Source organism: Triturus cristatus, chromosome 3_1, assembly GCF_964204655.1.
Source record: "Triturus cristatus chromosome 3_1, aTriCri1.1, whole genome shotgun sequence".
Classification (NCBI taxonomy): domain Eukaryota; kingdom Metazoa; phylum Chordata; class Amphibia; order Caudata; family Salamandridae; genus Triturus; species Triturus cristatus.
Window position 1 is genome coordinate 1,113,593,071 of NC_140583.1, and position 23,137 is coordinate 1,113,616,207.

Sequence of the window (23,137 nt, forward strand, 5' to 3'; positions counted from 1 at the left end):
CCAGCTGTCATGCTATTTACTACAATAAATAGCATGATGGCAGTGCTAGGATTGGACTGTGCCGGCAAAACCAGTGCTCCATCAGAAACTCATAAGACTACTCCCGTTCCTCAGCTCCCTGACACAGTGCAATTTGAAGAGAGTCTGGTCATACAAAGACACCGGTTAACCTGACATGCACACTTTACTGTAGTGGGCAGGCAGACTTTTCACTGCCAGTCATCATGCCAATGGGCAGCCACACCAACACTATTTTACCAGCAAAGATGGTGTGTGGGCAAGAATGTCAAAATCATTAAACAACATTACAATGAAATGCCTGTTTTATGATATCTTGTTGATGAGGGGTCATGCCATCCCTATGGATGAGCCACCACTGGTAGAAACTGCTTGTAGCACTCCATTTCTATGTCAGGCAAACCTACAAAGCATTGTGATATATTACATTTAAAAAGTACCATCCTGTATAATGTGTCTTCAAGATGCTTCCTGGATGATCTAGAAGTGTGTGTCAACATCTTGCTCTGGGTTTTCAGCATAATGATTGTAGGAAATTGGGTTTTTAGTTGTGTGACCTGCACAAGAGATAGGTCCACAATTAACCCTTTCTGGGAACCAAGCACTCCATGGTAGCGCTTGGCTATCTCATATTAGTGAAGCAAAGCGGTCCAGGGACTACTTAGGGGAGGTGATGTCGGCTAGTAATCACTCTTCACTAGTATCCAATGATAACACTCAATAAATGATTTTCCAGTCAGTGCTTTTTCTTTAGAAAAAAATTAAATTACATTTATTGCACACACGCTACTGCATACTACACAATATTTACAAGTATGTACATAAGCAGATGGGAAATGCCATAGATTACATTGAATAATCACCTTTGAACCCTTAAAGGGGTCAAACAAACACATAAAGTAAGTCTAATGACCAGGTCAAAGGTTAAAGATGAACAAACAACATTGTAAAGACGTTATATAATAAATAATAATTATCAGGTGTTAATGTTAATAAAGCATATTCACATTATTTTATCAATAAAACATTTAAAATAAGCAAAACATGTATCAGTCTCCTTTTCTATAAACTTTCCAACCATGAATATGCAATAATAAATAACAGTCCCTAGAGGGCATCACAGTTTGATTACATTACATGCAACCATAGGCAGAGCCCCAAGAGGGCACTTCAATATATTTATCTCTTTCACACACCTTCAGGCAACAATAATTACAACTATACAGTAAGCCCGCAAAACTCCCAGCTGTAAAGCCAAAAATATGGCCTTGAGAGTGCTTTAAACATTAGTGAAATTCTATACAGGACCAGGCCTTTATGGTCTCATAAACATAGGGTCAGTCCCCAAAAACTAAAATATTCCTGGGTGGGGCAGCTGTTCTCTTTTTTTGTGGTGGTGCTCCCTGACCATTGGGTCCACCACAAATATTAAAATATGTCCAAGAAAAAGGCTGGCAGGGCTTTATGTGGTGCTCTAGCCTGAGCAAGTTAATACCTAATAAGCATCTCTCCTGTGCCAGAGAGAGCTGCTGCTTTGTTTTAACTGTGTAGCCTCATGCTGCACAGCTCCTCCTTTGTTTTACCTTTTTTTTGGGCAGGTGTCCCAGTCCCACCCAGGTAACCCCAAACCTCCTCTCATTTGGGACAGTCATGGGAGCCCACCTCTTGCTGCCCCACCAGCCCTTGCAAGGCCTGCAACTCCATGTGTGGCTGAGGAGCCAACAGCTTCTCTCTTCCTGCCCGTTCCTAGAGTAGGATGTAGTCTTCTGCAGTGGTTGCCCTGGTCCCCCTAGACACGAGGGGCAGGCACAAAACCACTGCTGTTCGGACATGACAGTGCTTTCCCCTTCTTCCTTTGCTTTGGAGCAGGGAATGGGGTCCCCGACCCCTTTCAGTAGAAATGGCCCGGGGATAGGATCCCCAGTCCAGTAGAGAATGTGGGGACAGGGCCCCATGTACGCCCCTACTTGTGGAAAGTTAAAAAATGGACTGATTGCAGCTGCTGCATTTAAAATGTAAGGTAGAAAACGGGGGGTGATGTGGAGGATTCGATGAGGAGATTTCAGTAGGTACAACATAAATTAGTCTCTACTCACAGGTACAAAATCCCAAATATTAATTAAGCTGAGTATTTGGTTACATACCACCTCCAAATCCAATTGAAAGAACTTTCAATATCTTTTCATTAATTCTTTAATTAATTATCCATTTAGACAACATGTAAGACACAAAACCACAAAACAACAACATCAAAAATTGGACAAGTCATTTCTCATTTCTTCCTCCCCATTCTTAAAAACAAGGGATTGCTAAATTTTTTGCGCAATTTAACCATGAGGTAGTCCCATACACACAAGAGGGAAAGAGTCAACCCTCTAATAAGTCCAAAATGTGTGTAACCAATTTCTTTATTTGTGTTTAAGTTCTATCAGACTCCTCGGTTCAGTGGGGTCGACGCGTTTCAGCCCAGGCTTTTGGGCCTCATCAGGACTTGAATGCAATGAAGAACCAACACATCCAGGAGGAGGGAAAGCTGGCAAATAATCTCCACAGGGTATCTCCGCAGGAGTGCAAAAATAGAGGTATAAAAAGTAAGGTCCCAGCTTACTTTGAGTCTCTTAACGCAGTGTGGGAATACTAAACTGAACTTACCCGATGTGGACGGGTGTCTGTGTAGATGGCTAGAGGTGAGCTGGATTTTTTTAATGGCGACGGAGGCAGGAAGCTCTGTGGAGCACACCCCTGGGACAGCCTCGGACATGAATGTCTATGTAGGTTGCTTGTAACCCCTACGGGGACGCAGGCATTTAACTCTGTGTGGCGCCAAACGCTGAACCAGCAGGGAAGGTGCTCGATCAAAGCTACGGTTGGCTCGCGATCACTAAAATGTGAACAGTACGACAAAGCGGTCACTCCACTGAAAGAGCAGACCATAGTGAACGATGAGAGCAGTAGTTTAGTATTCCTCTTTCAAGTTGTTGTCTGACTGTAGAAGGTCAGATGTTTGTTTGACCAGCGACCTAAGGCCTGGTGATGACATTTTGCATAAAGTTTGAGTTCTGGGCATATGCAGCTGATGCTCTTGCAGGTAGAGCTTCTCCTGGTCTTGGTCCACCCATTCCATTCCTAAGGTGAATATTTTAAAGATAAGGATCAGCTTGCTCTCTCCCTGCATCAGTGCATAAGCCCAGCTGGCAGGGCAATTTTACAAGCTGAAAAGTTTGCCATGTAAATAGGGCAACAAACAACATAACTATGATGACGTCTCCTCAAATAAAAAAAACTCATGCAGTAGCTTTAACGTTACTAGGTCAAATTATATCACTGCCCTAAGAGGCACTTTTTAAAAGTGAGACTTTTTAAACATGAACTTAAAGCTATTCCTGCACAGCACTATGGGGACAATGACATTTATGTACTAAGAGGTAAAGTACATTGTAATATGCACCCTGTATGTAGCCCAATTTCTTATAGCTAAAGCAGCATTTTAGTCTAATAAATGAAACACATTACATTTGTATGCCTCCCATTTTAACTCACATATTTGAAGCTAGCTCCACATGCCTCAATGAGGAAAATGTAGGAATGCTGAAATAAAATATTTGACTAAGGTCACTCAATTTAGTAAAGTGGGGAAGGCAGGATTGTCCCAGGTTTTCTGGTTCCACTTTGTACAATGAGCCACTAAATGGGTATCTAGTTGTCTCTCCTTTTTAATTCAAACATTTGCTGTGTGTTTAACTCACTGTGCATATTTTCCACAGTGCTTATCAAGCACTGGACAGGCAGGCGTGCCATGCAAAGTGTTCCATGCCAACTCATGTGTGCCAGTTTGCATTCAAAGGAAACTATTAAATGTGTCTGACTGTTAGCATTAACCCCTTATATGCTCATGACATGCAGGGCTCGTCATGAGCATACAGTCGCTGTGTGCTCATGACAAGCCCAGCTCGTCATGGCACCCACCCACGGGGGAAGCGCTGGGTGGTCGATCGCCGTTTTTGTTCCGGGGAAGACAGGGGAAGACCTCCCCTGCCTCCCCCCGTGCCCCCTCCGTGAGGCGCGCTGACGTCATGGGAGGTTTCCCTTTGTTTACTGACGCGCAGGAAGCCATTTGCTTCCTGCGTGTCGGTGAACAAAGAGGTAAGATTTGGGGCTGGGGAAGGGGGGATTTAAACAAAAGAGGCATTGGGGGAAAGGAAAGGGTTTTCTTTCCCTCGATGCCTCTTTTGTGCATTTCTGCTGCACGATCGTGCGATCGTGCAGCAGGAATGCCCACTAGTGCCAGGGATTTTTTTGTTTTTTCAAATTTGGTCAGTGTTTGTTGGTTGGGGGAGCGGCCCCTTGGGCAAGGGTCGCTCCCCCTGTTGGGGGCATATGTAATGGCTTCGGTTGCCCCCCTGGGGGGGGCAGAATTTAATTTTTGGCCAAATAATCGGCCCACTAAGCCAATGTGCTGGCGAGTGGCCCCTTGGGCAAGGGTCACTCCCCTTTGGGGGCCATTTTAGGAAGCCCACTATGTTAGTTTTTATTTTGGGGAGTGACCCCTTAGGCAAGGGTCGCTCCCCTTTTATGGACCTACATTTTTGCTTTGTTTGCCCCCCTGGGGGTCAGATTTTAAATTCTAAGAAATGTATTCGGCCCACTGGGCCAATTGAATAAATGTAGTGGGGAGTTGCCCCTTGGGCAAGGGTCACTCCCCTTTTTGGGGCATACATTTTGGCTTTTTCTGCCCCCTGACGGGGCAGTTTTAATTTTATTAAAAAAAATTGGCCCACTGGGCGAATGTTATAAATGTACTGGGGAATGGCTCTTGGGCAATGGTCACTCCCCTTTGGGGGCCATTTTAGTATGCCCATGGTGTTAGGTTTTGTTTGGGGGAGCGGCCCCTTAGGCAAGGGTCGTTCCCCTTATGGGGGCTATGTTTTAGACTTTGTGATTTTCTTTATAAAAAAAAAAAAATGCCCACTGGACCACCAGGGATTGTTTAGTGGGGAGTGGCCCCTTGGGCAAGGGTCACTCCCCTTTGGGGGCTTATGATTTTAGCTGTCTGCCCCCATGGGGGGTCAGGTTTCGCCATTATTAGGTTGAGCATTTGAGACCTCTTGTGTATTCTTTAGTATTTACTTATATGTTTTTTATGGTTTGTGTGCTTTGGAGATCAGCCCTAGGACTTGTCTGCTTTCGCTTAGGGACTTTTATTTTCTGATCAACTGATTCTATTTAACTTTTTTGATAGAAAACGACCAGCAGAGGTCAGTAAAATACCAGAATCACTTCAGCATTCTCTAGTTTTCAGTCCATAGAAGTTGTCTTCCACGAGCACCCATAGACAATAATATATTTTTTAAATCTTGTATTGTCAGTGATATGACCACTGAAGGCCCAGATTTTATATTAAAAACAGAGCATTGGACTATACCATTTCCCGCTGAAAGGCAATATTTCTCCCCGTGTGTTCCAATACTTGGCGTGTCACGCAGTTTGGTGCTTACTTTCCCTCCATGTCAAAGAAAAGCAGATGTTTCAGGGCGCAGGCTAATGTGCTGCATAGCTAAGTACATATAAGGTCCCATAGGTGAGACCGATTGCATTGCAAATGCTTGTTTAATGTAGGGCCCACTAGGCCACCAAGGAGTTATTTGTGGAGAGTGACCCCATGGGCAAGGGTAACTCTCCTTCGGGGTCAATCTTTGTGGCTGTGGCTGCCCCGCAGGGGGCCAGATGGCCATGTTTTTTTTTTTAATTGGGCCCACAAGACCACCAGGGATTTTTTTGTGGGGCGTGGCACCTTGGGCAAGGGTTGCTCCCATTTGGTGAGCATTAATTTGGCAGTTTCTGCCACCCTGAGGGGCAGATCGGCTGATTTGTTTTTTTTGCAGGGCCACTAGGCCACCAGGGTTTTTTTTTTAATGTTGTTGAGCGGCCCCTTGGACAAGGGTCTCTCCCTTTTATGGGAGGATGATTGTGGTAATTTCTGCCCTCTTTGGGTGGCAGAATAGCAGTATGTTTTAGGCCCATCTGCCCTCAAGGGGGGCAGAAGCCACTAGCCAACTGTTTTTTATTTTTTTATTTTTGTGTTTGGGAGTGGCCTCAAGGGCAAGGGTTGCTCCCCTTTTACGGGGGTGAATATTTTATTTATACTGGTGAATATTTTATTTATACTCTTAGGCCCACCTACCCCTTAGCTTGGCTGGTGGATTGTGTGTGGACTGGTGCATTATTTGCATATGTGATTCTAATGTTTTTTTCTCCTTTTTATTCTAGTGTAAAGCTTTTGATTCCTGTTTGCGATTTCGACAGTGGTGTTCTGCAGTTTTGCATAGTTGCATTTTTTTGGTAAGAAAAACATTTATGTTGTATATACTCCAAATTAGTATTTTTGTCATGTATGAATGAATTTTTTTGTAAGTGGTGTCATAATGGCAGCTTAATTAGTTAGTGTTTTGTGCATGGAATTCTTTGCGATGTGTTTTGCATTGTCTTATGTGTAATTTTCATTTCTCTTTCTTTTTTAGTGGGATATTGTTGATCCATACTGTGTCTGTGCAGAGTAGGTGGTGGTGAATTTATCTGCTTCTGGCAAGTGAGTGGTATCGTTTTGGAGTATATAGGTATTTCTGATAAAGGTGCATTTTGTTTATTACTTATTTTACAAAGTGTTTGTTGTTGTTGACTTGTTTGACAAGTTACTTTTATTAGTAAGCAGTATGGCTAGCCGTAGAATGACTGCTCAGCAGGTGGTTGGTATGTTTCTTGAATCTTCCTCTGAGCAGGATTATGAGACTGACAGTGCGTCTGAGGGAGAGGAGGGAGGGGAAGATTCAGGCAGTGAGTTTTCTCTCCACATGGAATCATCGGATGATGAAGGTACTCTCAGTGCAGATGAAGCTACTCTCAGTGCGGATGAAGGGCCTGTTTTAGAGGAGGATACTGCTGTGCCGATGGTGCAAGAGGCATCTGCATTGCAGCCTGAGGCTGCTAGGCTTCCTACTGGAAGTGCTGGACTCTGGGTTGATCCAAACATGATGCAGCCGGTGTTGCCTGCCTTTAGTGGTGATGCAGGGTGTAGAGTGGATTGTGAACATTTTTTGCCTATACAGTTTTTTAAGTTGTTTATGGAAGATTTATTTTTGGGTGAGATGGTTGAGCAGACTAATTTGTATGCTGAACAGTTTTTGAGGGACAACAGAGACAAACTTAGGCCCCACTCTAGAGCGACCTGGTGGACTCCCACAAATTTGGAAGAGATGAAGAAGTTTTTGGGTTTGACTTTATTGATGGGTTTGATAAGGATGCCGTCCATGGCTTCATATTGGTCTACCAGTCCCTTGATGGCAACGGCCATATTTCCTGCAGTTATGACTCGTGATCGGTATTTACTTTTGCTATGGATGCTGCATTTTGTTGACAATTCTTTGGGGTTGCCACGAGATCACCCTGAATGTGACCGTCTTTTTAAGATACGGCCTGTTCTTGATCACTTTGTAGATCGATTTTCAGAGATCTATACTCCAGGGAAAGAAATATCTATTGATGAGTCTTTGGTCTTGTTCAAGGGTCGTTTGGTTTTTAGGCAGTACATCCCTAGCAAGAGGGCACGCTATGGAATTAAGCTGTATATGTTGTCTGAGAGTAGGACAGGATATGTTTTTAATTTCCGTGTGTACACTGTTACGGATTCCACTATTGACCCCCCTGGTTGTCCGTCCACTTTTGGAGTTTCTGAGAAAATTGTGTGGGATCTTGCTAGAGGACTGTTTAACAGAGGCCACCATTTGTACCTTGATAACTTCTATACTGCTGTGCAATTGTTTGAGGAATTGTTCAAAGTGGACACTTTTGTTTATGGCACAATCCGCTCTAACCATAAATTATCATGTATGTGGCATATTGGATAGTAGTCAAAATGTGAAGTTGAATGTATGATGTTTTTCAATTACGTCACATGTTCGAAAAAGTATGCCTTACATTTTGGCCCATAATTCTGAAACCATACAATCTGGATCCTCATTTCAAAGTGCAGCATAAAGCTAACATCATGCCACTGTTCTGTGTCCATTTTCATGCTGTGTGGTGAGAATCTCTGAGTGATTAAATGCATGTTTTAAATACAAAAAATCTCAATTTATTTCAAATATTTCATGTATATTGTGTCATAATTCATGATCCATACTAGATAGAGCTTCATTTGCAAATGCAAAACATTGTATAGAATATCCCACTGCAGGATGCCAAATTACATGCCTCTAGGATGTAGAGAAAGTACATAAAACTAACATTGATTTTACATCTCCGGCCATCTGGTCACCCTATAGAAACTAATTTTGTTTATAATCAAGTGAGTTTTTATGCTATTACGCTCATAATGCATCACATTAATCCTTATCATGTCTATAATGAGCTAGAATTGAACAATAGATGAAAATGCATTCTAAACCATGTTTTTTTTTACCTTAAAAATCCTCATTGAAATAGACTTGTTACACCTATGCAGCTTTTAGCTTATGTGTAGTAAGAAAATGTGCCATAAAAAAGTGAAAATGACACATAGAGGTGTTTTTTCATCTGTTTATGCAGCCTAATGTGAAAACAAGTCAAACCAATGTTTTACTTTACAAAAAATAAATTCCCAAATTTCCGCATTTTACCACTTATATAAAACATCTCCTGAGAAAGTTGCATATAAATGAGTCAGGGTACATTTTTTTTTAAAAACGTTTCCGGCTTGAGAATCAACATGACAAAAGGCTTAATTTGATATATCACATACCCTAAAAAAAAAATCACAATATTGATTTTTTTGCATTTTTCCCAAGCTCAATGTTAAACATCCGTTGCACTGGTGCAACGAAAGGTTAAGTCGAAAAACGGAAACAGCTATAAAAAAAAATCTGAAATATATATTTCGAAAATTCCTTTTGTTTTTTTGGCCTAAACCCAAAAGGCTTCCAACAACACCTTTTTTTCAAAAATCGAACAATGTAAAAATGTCCTGCGAACTTTTTTTCTAGAAATAAGTGAGCGTTTGAGATTTTTTCACCAGATAAAGTTTTTTATGGTCACTGTACACTTAGGCTTTGGGTCCATATGTTTTCGATTTTTTGGTTGACCCAGAAAAAAAATTCTTTTTTCAAAAAGCTGCACTGGTGTAGCTCTCTGAAAAAAGGCGCGCCCGAATATTTTTTTCTGAAAAAAGGGGGGTGCATATGAAAGAGGGCGTCGAAATATTCTGATTGAGCACGATTTTTTTTTTCGACATGGGCGCGAGTCAAGCTGTTGAGCTTGTTTGCAGAGGGGACAGTGCAGTTCCTTGCGTAGTGATGAACTACTATCTGTGAAATTTGTGGGCAGGAGGGATGTGTACATGCTCAATACCATCCATGATGAGAGTACTTCACCTGTGGCTGTTTGGGGTCAGATTTCTGAACTGCGCAAACCTGTGTGCATTTTAGACTACAATAAGCACATGGGTGGTGTTGATAGAGTAGATCAGAGGTTGGAACCTTACACTGCTATTCGTAAGGCTCACGTTTGGTATAAGAAGTTGGCCATTCATCTCTTTAATTTAGCAACTTTCAATGCTTTTGTTGTGTTCAAGGAGTGTTCTCCTGCATCAAAGTTGACTTTTGTTCAGTTTCAGCAATCTGTGATAGGCAGCCTTGTTGTTGTGGAACAGGCAAGTGTTCCTAGAGTTGGAGTGGTGGAGGATGTGGCTCGATTGAAAGATCGCCACTTTCCTGATTTCATTCCTCCCACATCCTCAAAAGACTTTCCCACTAGGAGATGTAGAGTCTGTTGGCGAAGAGGTACACGGAAGTAGACTTGTATGTACTGCCCCAAGTGTCCTTCTAACCCTGGGCTGTGTGTCCCTGCTTGTTTTAGAGCGTACCACACGCAAAATTATTTTTGGGAGCATCGATGAGTGGTAAAGTGAACTGCCTGGTCTGTATTCTTTAAACAATTTGATTCTGTTTCAAGGTTGGCATTAGTGCAATGTATTTAGTTTCAGATTTTGTGCTAGTAGATTTGTATCTTTTTGCAATTTGTTTGTGTTTTTATTTTTGTCTAAAAAAATCCTAAATGTGATGGCGGTGTGCGTAGGCTGGCGCTTGGCTGGTGGTGTGCGTGGATTGGCGCTTGGCTGGTGGTGTGTGTGGACTTGTGCTTGGCTGGCGGTGTGCGTGCACTGGTGCTTGGCTGGTCGTGTGCCTGGACTGGCGCTTGACTGGTGGTGTGTGTGGACTGGCGCTTGGCTGGTGGTGTGCATGGACTGGCGCTTGGCTGGCGCTGTGCGTGGACTGGCGCTTGGCTGGCGGTGTGCGTGGACTCGTGCTAGGCTGGCGGTCTGCATGGACTGGTGCTTGGCTGGTGGTGTGTGTGGATTGGCGATTGGCTGGCGGTGTGCGTGGACTGTTGCTTGGCTGGCGGTGTGCATGGACTGGTGATTGGCTGGCAGTGAGCGTGGACTGGCGCTTGGCTGGTGGTGTGCGTGAATTGGCGCTTGGCTGGTGGTGTGCATGGACTGGTGTTTGGCTAGCGGTGTGCGTGGACTGGCACTCGGCTGGCGGTGTGTGAGTAGTGACTTGCTGCTGGTCACTACACACACTGCTAGCTGAGTGCCACTCCACGCAATCCATCAGCTTTTGTGATTGCTGTGTCAGGAATGTGGGCGTGTGAAAGTGATGGGCCCTTGAGTGACGCTGTCTGCTGGTGTGAGTGTTGTAATGTGATGGGCCTGTGGCTGGCGGTGTGAATGGTTTTGTATGTGCCACACATATGAAAGGTGTATGAATGGCCTGTAAAGATGTTGGTGCCTTGTCGTGGCTTTACAGCTCAGAAGCTGTGAGTCAATGGTTCAGTTTCTCGTCCTTTCAATTATTAACAGTGCATTTCATTTTTGTGAAATCCCTTGCTAATACAATTGTATATACTGAACCATCACTCACCCTCGTGCCAAATCCAACCAGTATGTGTGTGTGCTGAGGATTAGATGGCTGTGCAGTAATATTTGTCTTTTTGAAGCAGGGTGTACCTTGTCCCTCTTTGTGAATGTTGTAATGTGTTGTTTTTGTGCCTGGTGGTGTGAATGGTCTTGTGTGTATCACGTATGAAAGGTGTGTGAATGGCCTGTAAAGCGGTTGATGCCTTGCCGTGGCATTACAGCTCACGAGCTGTGAGTCATTGGTTCGGTTTTGTGTCCATTTAATTATTGACAGTGCAATTCATTTTTGGGAAATCTCTTGTTAATAAAATTTTATATTCTGAACTATCACTCGCCCTCTGTGCAGGAATCTTTGTCTTTTTAGTTTCTCTGCCAAGGTGTACATTCCATCTAAGAATAACCTACCAACTGTAGATATTGTCTTAAACCCATGGGAGTTCATGGTGATGTTTCTCTTGTGAATTCCAAAAAGTTATTTTATTCACAATGTCCTGCAAACCTTAAAATGTCTGTCATATTTTCCTTGCAATATTGTGCCGAAATTCTGTAGAAACAAACAACTAATTATGTCAAAACTATCTGGTTTTGCAAGAGGGGTGTGGTGATCTAGCATACATTCCAATGACATGGTGTTATGTCATTGGAATGTGGAATGTACTGATGAGGTTGGAGTGGAGAGATTCCATGTGAGACAGTTACTCTGGGACTGCAGCAGCTGTGGCTAATAAACCTATCAGTTGAAGTATCCAACTCTCTTACTCTTAATTCCATAATACTTCACTACAATTTGGCGACGTTTTAGCCACAGCAAAGGATCCACGCATCAAGCAACATCCATTTAAAGAAGAAGAAATTAAGAAAAAGAAGTCAGCCCAGAGAAGAAGACATCGCACCCTAAAGAAAAGTCAGGCTTGTATATTTGAAATAATATTTGACAAGTAAGCGCGAGATTGTCAACTTCAACTAAGCGCAAGAGCGTAGTTTACCAAGAAATTATACATTTTTTTTCTCAAAGACTTAAAGCTATTTATAAAACTTAAAGCTATTTTTGAAATATACCAAGCAAATTAACTCTCTGCATTTAAAAAGTGTCATTGAAGAGTAATTATTTCTATTTCTCATCGGTAAATGAAAGTGACATTTTTGAGTATCTGCGTAATTTCCAAGACAGCGCTCGAGCAAGGTGAAACAATTTAAACACCATCGCGCAATATCTATGGATGCCAGCAATGACGGTCTGGGTGCTACCATTGCTCAGATGAAAGGGAAAACTGAAGTAACAATTGGGTTTGCATCAAGATCATTGAGGTCGAATGAAAAAATTTTCTCTGTCATTGAAAAAGAACTATTGAGTTGTTGTTGGGCTGTGGAAAGATTTAAATGTTTTATTTGGGGAAGGAAATTTGTACTCAAAACTGACCACAAACCTTTGGTTAGCATTCTAAGTGGGACAGTTATCAAAGATCACACCCCTAGAATAGCAAGGTTGAGCTCAAAACTTTTACAGTATAATTTTTCAATTGAATACATTCCAGGCGGTAAAAACATAAGGGCAGATTATTTATCTCGCTCACCCTTAAGTTTCACTGATTATCAAGAGAATTGTGAGGAAAACGATGAAGAATGTTTAATTGCATGTATCGATATTTGTCATGACACCACTTTTAATGAACGTGAATGGTTAGATGAATCTTCAAAAGATATGGAACTGGATAGTGTCAGGGAGTATGTCATGAGTGGGTGGCCTAAAGAAAAAAATCTGCCTCAAAATTTACAACCTTATTTCAAAGTGGCAGATGAACTATCCATTGAAGAAAAGGGGATGCTTGTACGAGGTGATAAGTTCATTCCACCAGTATCATTAAGGGAAAGGATTATTTCTTATGGTCATGAGGGTCATCTGGGTCAAACTATAACCAAAAGGAAAATTAGAGACAGCTATTGGTGGCCCGGAATGGACTCTGCCATTGTAGCAAGTGTGCGGGGATGTGTTATCTGTGCTTCTAGTGACAAAGGTCTTAAGACAAAAGCAGTTCCATTACAACCTGTTGAATTACCTAACACAGTTTGGTCAAAGATTGCCATAGATTTTATAGGTCCTTTTGGTCCGCTTCCACGGAAATTAAGATTTGCTATTGTAGTGGTAGATTACTACAGCAAGTGGTGGGAAGTGAAATTTGTAGAGGAACCTAATACTGTTAGCGTTGTCAAGTTCTTGAAAGGTCTGTTTTTAAGGGAAGGTTTTCCCAAAGAAATTGTATCGGACAACGGCGTCCAATTTGTTTCTAAGGAAATGAAAAGTTTCCTTAGTAACAATGCTATCAGACACAAATGTGTTGCTTTATACCACCCACAAGCCAATGGTCTGGTAGAAAAAATGAATCGCACATTAGTTGAGTGTATACAATGGGCAATTCAAAACAAGTTTGATGTTTGCAACTCTGTTGAAGAAATGCTGTGGTCACATAGATGTTGTCCAAATGCTGTAACAGGTATCACACCATTTGAATTGTTGCGAGGACGTCCACCTGCCTCAAAGTTGTGCCCTGCTTGGTTGAGAGAGTGTCAACACAAAAGTGATCATTTGTTAAGTATGGATAAAATTGTAAGACCAAAAGTTGAAGTTTTTCAAAGTAAAATGAAAAATCATTACGACACTACCCACAGAGTTAGACCTGTTGAAAGTAAACTATGTGTAGGAGATTGGGTTCGCATCAAGGACCCTAATCATGTTCCAAAGGGAATGTCTAAATTTAAACCTGCTGTCAGAATTGAGGTTGTGACTAAGAATGCAGTGAAAACTAGCAGAAATGAATGGTGGAACAGGGGACGGGTGGTGAAGGTAGATTGTCAAGATGCTCTTTCACATGATTCTTGTATTTCACCCAAACCGTTTTTACATTCTCATGTTCCTTCATCCATCTCTACTGACATTGTTGGGTCTGAATCCAAGGGTTCATCTTATCCTGAACTCGAGCGCAGAAGTAGCAGGCGGAATGTAATGAAACCTTTAAGATATCGTGATTAATGTTCTTTTGTATTAATTATCAGATGTTTATATATGTATTGATGTTTTTTATGCTATGTTATTCTATGTAATGTGTTTCTGTTTATTTATTGTAAAGAAGGGAGATATTGTGGTGATCTAGCATACATTCCAATGACATGGTGTTATGTCATTGGAATGTGGAATGTACTGATGAGGTTGGAGTGGAGAGATTCCATGTGAGACAGTTACTCTGGGACTGCAGCAGCTGTGGCTAATAAACCTATCAGTTGAAGTATCCAACTCTCTTACTCTTAATTCCATAATACTTCACTACAAGGGGTCACCTGTGTTTTTGGCCCGTGCTCGGCGGCCAGCTAGGGAAACCTATCAAACCCACACATTTTTTTAAAGAAGACACCGGGGACTTCCAGGGAGGTATGGCTTGTGTGGATCCCCCAACGTTTCCTTACCCCAAATCCCCTGCAAACCTCATTTTTAGCTGAAAAAATCATTTTTTTCACACATTTTTGTGTGGGAAAGTTGTGGCATCCCCGGGCTCACTCAAATTTCCTACCACCCAACGTTCCCCCAGGTCTCCCGGTAAAAATGGTGCCTCACTTGTGTGGGAGGCCCAAGTACCGCGACAGGCAAGGGCCCAAAACGTAGTGAGGCAACATCAAAATTGCCTATCTCAAAACCACCTGGTTTTGCAAGGGGGGTCACCTGGGTTTTTGGGCCCGTGCTCGGCGGCCATCTAGGGAAACCTACCAAACCCACACATTTCTGAAAACTAGACACCCGGGGGCTTCCAGGGAGGTATGGCTTGCATGGATCCCCCAACGTTTCTGTACCCAGAATCCCCTGCAAACCTAATTTTTAGCTGAAAAAATCATTTTTTTCAAACATTTTTGTGTGGGAAAGTTGTGGCATCAGCGGGCTCACTCAAATTTCCCACCACCCAACGTTCCCCCAGGTCTCCCGGTAAAAATGGTGCCTCACTTGTGTGGGAGGCCCAAGTACCCGCGACAGGCAAGGGCCCAAAACGTAGTGAGGCGACATCAAAATTGCCTATCTCAAAACCACCTGGGGGTCACCTGGGTTTCTTGTCCCCCAATGAATCCCCCAATGCTTCCCTGCCCAGAATCCCCTGAAAATCTCGATTTTAGCTGAAAAAATCACTTTTTTCACACATTTTTGTGTGGGAAAGTTGTGGCATCACCAGGTTCACTCAAATAGCGTTCCCCCAGGTCTCCTGGTAAGAATGGTGCCTCACTTGTGTGGGTACTTGGGCCTCCCACACAAGTGAGGTACTATTTTTCTCGTAAGACTTTGGGGAACGCGGGGTGGGTAGAAATTTGTGGATCCACACAGATTCCAGAACTTTCCACCACAGAAATGTGGGGCAAATGTGTTTTTTTGACAACTTTTTAGGTTTGCAAGGGATTCTGGGTAACAGACCCTGGTGGGACGCAGTCAAGTCACCCCATCCTGGATTCCCCTGGGAGTCTAGTTTTCAAAAATGTATAGGATTGCTAGGTTTCCCAAGGTGCCCGCAGAGCTAGGGTTCAAAAACTACAGCTAGGCACTTTGCCAAAAAAGGGTAATTTTTCACTGCGAAATTGAGGAGTGACCACGTTGCGTTTTTCGCCGTTTCCTGTCGCGGGCTCTAGGCCGACCCGCACAAGTGAGGTACCATTTTTCTCGTAAGACTTTGGGGAACGTGGGGTGGGTGGAAATTTGTGGATCTACGCAGATTCCAGAACTTTCCACCAGAGAAATGTGGGGAAATGTAGTTTTTTTGGACAATTTTTTAGGTTTGCAAGGGATTCTGGGTAACAGAACCTGGTGGGAGGCAGTCAAGTCACCCCATCCTGGATTCCCCTGGGTGTCTAGTTTCAAAAATGTATAGGTTTGCTAGGTTTCCCTAGGTGCCGGCAGACCTACCCTTACCGAAGTCGAATACTACATTTAGTGGTTAACCTGTCTTTTTATAGCATTCGAAGACTATTTTATGCTTATTTTAGTATTCAGTAGTATTCTTTTTGGGAAGGCTAGTGCATGAAGACTACTGATATGTAAGTGATATTTCTTGAACACTAACAGAATACTAAGCAAATACTTATTTGCTAATCATATAGTCTTCATTTACAATGCAGAACATTTAGTGAATACAAACAATTTGAATACTACTGGACCACTATTAACATTCTACTCAAGCTTCTGAATCGTAGCAGAATTGTGAACCATTAAATATTAAAAAGATGTCCAAAGCATTTTGTGTCCAAACTGTTAAAGCGAAACCGAGCGGTATGGCTAGGTTAATAATATATCACATTATTAACAAATAAACAGGTGCACTAGCAGATGCTTAGTTACACATGTATAGGTCGGAGGATCTTACAACCTCCTCCATTAATATATTAGTATGAATTAATGGTCAAAGTATCCCAGCACTTATGACCATTTGTTCATATGACTATGGTTTATTTTCAACAGTCCAAAGATTACAATAAAGTAAAAGTATATGGGTTTTTATCAGTAACACAATGAACAATCTCCACATATGACTGAGACGCATAGCCCACCTTAATTTGTCAATGAAAACTCTTTAAACTAAATGGTTAGCAGAAATTTAATTTTCTTATTGATAATAGTACACAACAGTGTGAATTTCCTATGGATAGATGTGGCAAAATCTAGCTTTTACACAACATTTAAAATGTATTTAAAATGTACTTAAAATGTACTTATAAAAACATTTTGTAAAAGTAAACACATAGCCTTACGGGTGCCCTGGTAATTACTTGTTTACAGTGGGGGAGAGGCCGGGTTGCAGTTAAAAGTGATGTGAATATAACATTTCCTAGTAATTACAGGGTGGAGTACCCCCAGATCAGTTTTCAAACCTGCCGAAATGTATGGTATAGACCTTTTAAACATCTAGGCAAGTAGATTTTGGTAGGGATACGTATCACAAGGTCAATCTTAGAATCAAGTACATAACTTTCCATTAAACAATAGAGAGAATCCAGGTGACCACATACTGTGTTACATAACAGACAATGTAGTTCAATCCACTACTTAGAGAAAGTGGCTCCTATATCATGTTGTGGTACTGCTAATACAACAGCATCCACTAATCTCTCTCATAGTGATTTGGAAATTCGCATACAAATGACAATTTTGTGGTACAAACAAAGCAGCAACTTCCTAGTATTTCCGAAATATACACTGCAATTATCTGGTTCCAACTTGGATTAACTTGATGGACATTGCAGTCACTGGAATATGTGTTTATACAAGGCATCGGATTTAATAGTGCCAAGTTGTGAGTTTTTCTATTTATTTCTGTGACCTGGATAAATTTCAACACTTTTCCAAACTGCATTTGTGAATTATCTAAATATTTTATTGTACTTTGGTCCCGTCTGACTAGTTTGTTGTAGTTTGCTGCATACACATAGCAATAACCCTTCCTTAAACTAATTTTATCATATGATGCTACTTTCCTTTCGAAGTATACAGATACTCTTTTTTGCGCTGCCAGGAACTCATCATTTGTTAAATCTTTTATAGTCACTTTCCCCATTTGAAAGCACCCATCAATTATCTCCATTCTCTCCACACGTATCGATGGATCCATAAGTCTATTGACTGCATTTTCTATCTCGCTATCAATATTATAGGTTGCTTTTAGTAATGGTATCATCTGAATTAATGTCACAGTATTTAGGATTTGCATTTCTACATTTTGTGTTCCAGAGATGTGGGACACTATGTAGCCATTTAGGTCTTCAAAATGAAAACAGTTATTTGAAAAGAGTGGGCCATTGTGACGTACACAGTCTGAAAGATGCACTAACTGATGAATATTCATAGTCATGAACCTCTGATCATACAGGTCTCCAAAAAATTTGACAAAGGTGAGCAAGCAAGTCTCTGCTCGGTCGATTTCTGAAAATGTTAGACTTTCTTTATCTAGTAAATATATTCCTTTTGAGAAGAGGCAAAAATGTATAAATAACTGATTGGGTAATACATCAGCTAGTACTGGAATTCCCCAGAAGAGCAAGAAGTTTCTGTATTCAGAGGATTTCCATAAATGGACATCTTCAAGGCTACGAGGAGGTCTTGATATGTTAAGTGGAGGCTTGATCGCCTGTAATCTCTTGCTAACAAGTTCTCTGTAAGAGTGTGCTGAAAAGCATGACTTCTCATATTGCTTCCCGAACCATAATGTGAGCATTAGTTTCATTACACCAGCGCAGACCCCATGCATATAATCTAAACGAAATCCCTTAATACATGGGAAAAGGGAAAGGAACAGAAACCGGAAAGGGCCTTTCACACCACGAACTGAATATTCATGTTCACCCTGTTGTATTTTAGCTAATGTTTCATTTATATCATTCTTCAGATTTTCTGTTGTTCGTGGTGGTCCTTTAGGATCATCATCATTGTAAGGAAAAACATGACAATGCCCCATTCCAGATCTTGAAGTCATGCCTGGCTGTAAACAGGACCAACAGCTAAATTTCCCATTGAACTCCTTACTGTTGGTAACCAAACAACGAGCTGGTAGATCACAAGTACATGAAAGTAGTGCAGCACGACATACAAAAACAGAGCCTGTATGATCTGTAAACATAACTCCATTTTCCAACTGACTCAATTCCTCAGTTAAAGGATGTAGGTATATATGGCTTTCTTTGCCCAATCCAAATTCCATAGACAAGCATGTTTTCTTTTGCTTTGCGTTTTGTTATGGAGAGCTCATTAATCATCAAATACACAGGCCACATACTTAGTTTACTACTTTTAAAAATGTTCACTCCATCTGTGTTCAGAACAAAAGAGATATTGTTTTCATTACTTAATATCCCCTCATCAAACAGGTTTTTATATCCAATTCCATCATAAACATCACCTATTACAGAGTTTCCATTCTGTTTGTAGTGTTCATATCTGTGGGTTCTCACTTCCTCCGTAACATCTCTCCTCTTAAACATAGTATTTAGCTGTTCAATTATGGAATGTTGGACAAAAAATGCAACAGCACCAGGCTCTGTAAGATCCTTTAGACAATGGGTGTTAGTGCATATCTTTTCATTATCGCTGATGCTTTCATAGCAAGAGGAACAGTAGTTTCTTATCTTAGGAATAGTGATGTATTTTTTTATAAACATCTTAAGTTTGAATAACGAGTTAATCATTTTATTAGGCACTGGTAAAATGCAGCAGATTAAGTCCAGTAGTGCCCCTAATGCCTCATCAGAAATTCTAAATCTAACCGCAAAGCAAATGATAAGCAGTAGGACAGCTTGCACAGTGTGTCGTGAACCTTTAAATAAAAAATTGTCTTCTTGGATTTCATGACTTTTAGAATTATTAATTTCGCCCTCATTTACAATAGTTATATTGTTTACAACATTCTCTGTAAAGTCTTGTGCTTCAAAACCGATTTCATTGTCTTCTGGATCAAAATTATTTTCTCTTTCATCTGCATATTCATTCTGATGCCCAGATGTGTGTAATTCCTCATAAGCCTCTTCATCAAAATCATATGTTGGAGTACGTAAATTATATTCCATAGTAAAGGATGAGACTACTTCAGTTTATCACCAATTGCATTGGAACGTATGATATTTTTATTAAACAAGCTCACCAAAGACACAACCACTTTGGGGTTCAAAGCAATTGGGGGCCTCAGGCATCAGAAAAGACTTCACTCAGTGGGACCTAATCGGGATTTCCAGGTTGTGAGACCTCCACACGGGTAGAGAGATGATGTCATTTGAACGGCTAGAGAACAAATATGAAGTGGCCAAAACATGTTGCCCAAAACAGTGGGGGAAATTTTTGGGATAAATGGAATATATATCGGGGAGTCCCTGCCTCCCGTGGTTGACACAACCCTTGCCATGAATCAAGCAGAAATTATCTGACGGGAACAGCATACCAGGAGATAAGGAGGACAGCGGCCCTGCAAGGCCCTTTGGCAACACTCTGGGGGGGGGAGGGGTGGTACTGCTTAAGCGTGTTTGTAATATTGATGATGTAAAGACGTAATTCTGCGCTGTTACAATAAAAAGATTTATTTTAAAAAAATAGAACCAGAGAATTTATTGTGGAGCGCCCAACATTCCAATGTTCTAATTTTTATTGAATGTTTAGAGCTCCCATCCAGGTAGGGTGAAGGGTGAAGCATCTGAAGTTCCTGAGTGTGCCCCATCTGCAGGGGATCCCGACTGCTGCAGCCAAGTCCAAGTGAATCTGGTGCACACCAAGCAGCCACACTCAGCAGGCGCTGAGTCTCTCACAGGCCAAAGGGAGTGACTAGCGTTCATAACTGGGTGTCAGGCACTATGATATATGTGCTTCAAAAGGTTGGGCTAGAGAGCCCTGTTTTTTTATGATTCTCTTATCAGTCTCATCTCCTTCCTAAGATGTGCCCAGGTCCCGTTATGGTGACCTGGCACTAAATCAAAGAACACCCTTGGAAGTGTACAGGTGAAGCCTAACTCTTCCCTCTCCAGTTTGCGTCTCACCCAGCTTCTAGGAATGCAACAATACACAAATCTGTCTGTGGGATTACTCTATGTCCTCTGCATGTTTCACCAATGCTGGACTGAGTTTTACTATTCATTCATTCCTAAAAACTTTATTTCGGCAATCAAATGCCATAAAAACATCAATAAAACAAGCAATAAAATTCAATGACTTCATAAAATATACACAGTTAAAAAGGTAGTGTTAAAATTCGTTAGAGTGCTAAACAGTAATCCAAATAGTAGAATTGATGTAGCCCCTCCCAGAACCCGAAATGTAGCCAGAAAAATCCAATATTATGATCACTCATACAATTCCTGCAATGTCATTCTACTATTCAAAGGCACACCTACACCCACTCAAACATTCTAAAGCACTTACCAATATTAAATGTTTGTGCTATGGACCTCGTTTTTTAGAAAGTCTTTTTTTTGCTCCTGCTTCTGCCATTACTCCTACGATATAAAAAGAATCTTGAGCCATGAACAATTTTGTGCTAAAATAAAAACCTCTATGTATATGTGTACTTATTTACATACACCCTCTGCATACTCTGCAAGACAAATGGATCCACCCTGAATCCAGGAAGACCGTCACACATGCACTCATCACCAACAGGCTGGACTACAGGAACGCTCTCTATGCCGGAATCAACAAATCTCTACTTCACAAGACTGTCCAGAACGCTGCAGCCAGACTCGTCCTCAGCATCCCACAACACGACCACATTACCCAGCACCTCTACTGGCTCCCTGTCAAAAGGAGAGTGACCTTCAAGCTGCTCACACACGCCTACAAAGCGCCCTCCACAACACCGGACCCCAACACCTCAACGAAAGAATCTCCTTCTTTGCACCCAGGAGAAAACCACACACAGCAGCATGCTGCCATTTCAATTGAAGGACTCGGTGGTTCCATTTATGATAGGACTGTTTGCATGATATGGCGCAAGCGCACAGACAGTGCTTAGCCCTTGACCCTTGCTTGTACTGTCTACCAAAGTACAAAATGATGTGTCTATCTCCCATCACATAGGTCTCTGGATGCAGACCCTCGATATACACCACCCTTTGGGGTAAAAAGACAATTATGGCCATTTACTATCCTGCCACTAGACGAGAATAGAAACCTTTCTCTTCTCAATACTGAAAACCCTGACTTCGAGATTATTTGCTCCCCTGTGAAATGGATCCAAATAAGAGAAACATTTTTGCTGGAAATGTCGTATTTAAATTCCAAAGTGCAGCATCTGGATTAAAAGGTTAAAAATATGCCAAATAACTAAATAAAGTAACAGGGTGGCAGCAAACTGGCCAGATTGATTTTATTCACACACAAACACAATAGCACCACTTTTTCAGAGTTTGCCAGAGAAGCGCTTTTTTTGTTTGCTTTGTTTTCCCTGGGCTTGCAACAATAGTGCATCAATCCTGGAGGTACTGCAAAGTGTGGATTGAACAAAATGTGTACTGCGCTCTGTGTGCAGGGATGTGGTCTTTTTACCTGCTGCTTACGTTTTGTAAGGATATAAGCAATGGATATTGAAATGGGTCAGGGCCCTCATGTCCTTAACTTTTCAGGCATATCCTCCGCTTCTAGGAAAATTATTTAATCTTCCATGCCTAAAAAACAAAGGAGTTATGACCTTGTGTAATGTAACTGGTGTCCATGTTTAGCGCTCCAATATTTTCGGGTCGAATCCGTGCTATATAAAACTGCAAAAAACAGTTCAGCAAATCACGTTGTGAATTATCCGTCCAGTTATATCGAGCTTAAAACCTACCATGTGCTCTGCCACCTCTTTCTGCTGCGGTACACTAATGTAAGCACTTGAGCTGCTGGTTAAACAATCCCCAGTGTGAGGCAGAGTCCTGCAGTTGGAAGTGCATGCCTCCATCTGTCCAAACAGAAACAGATGTATGCAGCAGCACAGCTGCCCAGAAGTCATTTTTAGGTCTCGCCTCAGCCAGCGCTTTAGCGCTGCTCTGGCAAGAGCTATAGAAAACGGGGATTTGGAAGTGCAAACGAGTGCTTTTCAGGCCCCCAACTACAGTGCATGTGCGCCGGGCGCGCGCACCAGTTGGCAGCCTGCGTGTACATTTCGCGGGCGCTTTGATGTTCTCAGTGAGCCGCGCGGCGACTGCGCACATCAAAGCGCCCGCGAAATGATTACTTTCACTTTAAAGTTCGCACCTACTTGGCAGACTGGTTCTCTCTTGCTCTTTCCTCCTCTGCTCTCTCTCCTCAGAGTCCGTCCCTCCCCCTGTTGCAGCAGCTGGCATTACACGGGGGAGGGTGGCTCTTCATGCCTACCAGGCCAGTGGCGCTCTTCGTAGTCGCATTAGTGGCACGAAGCGCTTTATAAATTCTATATTGCAGTAGTAATCGGAGTTACACGCCTCAAAGCGCTTCAGCGCCTCGTCAGAGGCAATAAGCGCTATATAAATCCAGTTACAGTACAATATTTCCGCAGAAGCCCCTTATAACGCAACCAAACCTTCTTCGGGGCCCAACTTGTGCAGAAGGCATGAATGGTGTGCTCAGGTGTGGGCCCCAGGGGCCCATACTGAGGCTTGAAGGCCTCACCGGCACCAGCACGCTCCAGGGGCAGGCCTTCCCGTGCAGCCGTCTCTGCA

At 42.0% G+C, this 23,137-nt stretch overlaps 1 pseudogene; it reads right to left on the reverse strand.

The window, feature by feature from the left end:
* Positions 1-17,088: 17,088 nt before the first annotated feature.
* On the reverse strand, positions 17,089-19,543 carry LOC146861604 (uncharacterized; annotated as a pseudogene).
* Between the last annotated feature and the right edge of the window lie 3,594 nt (positions 19,544-23,137).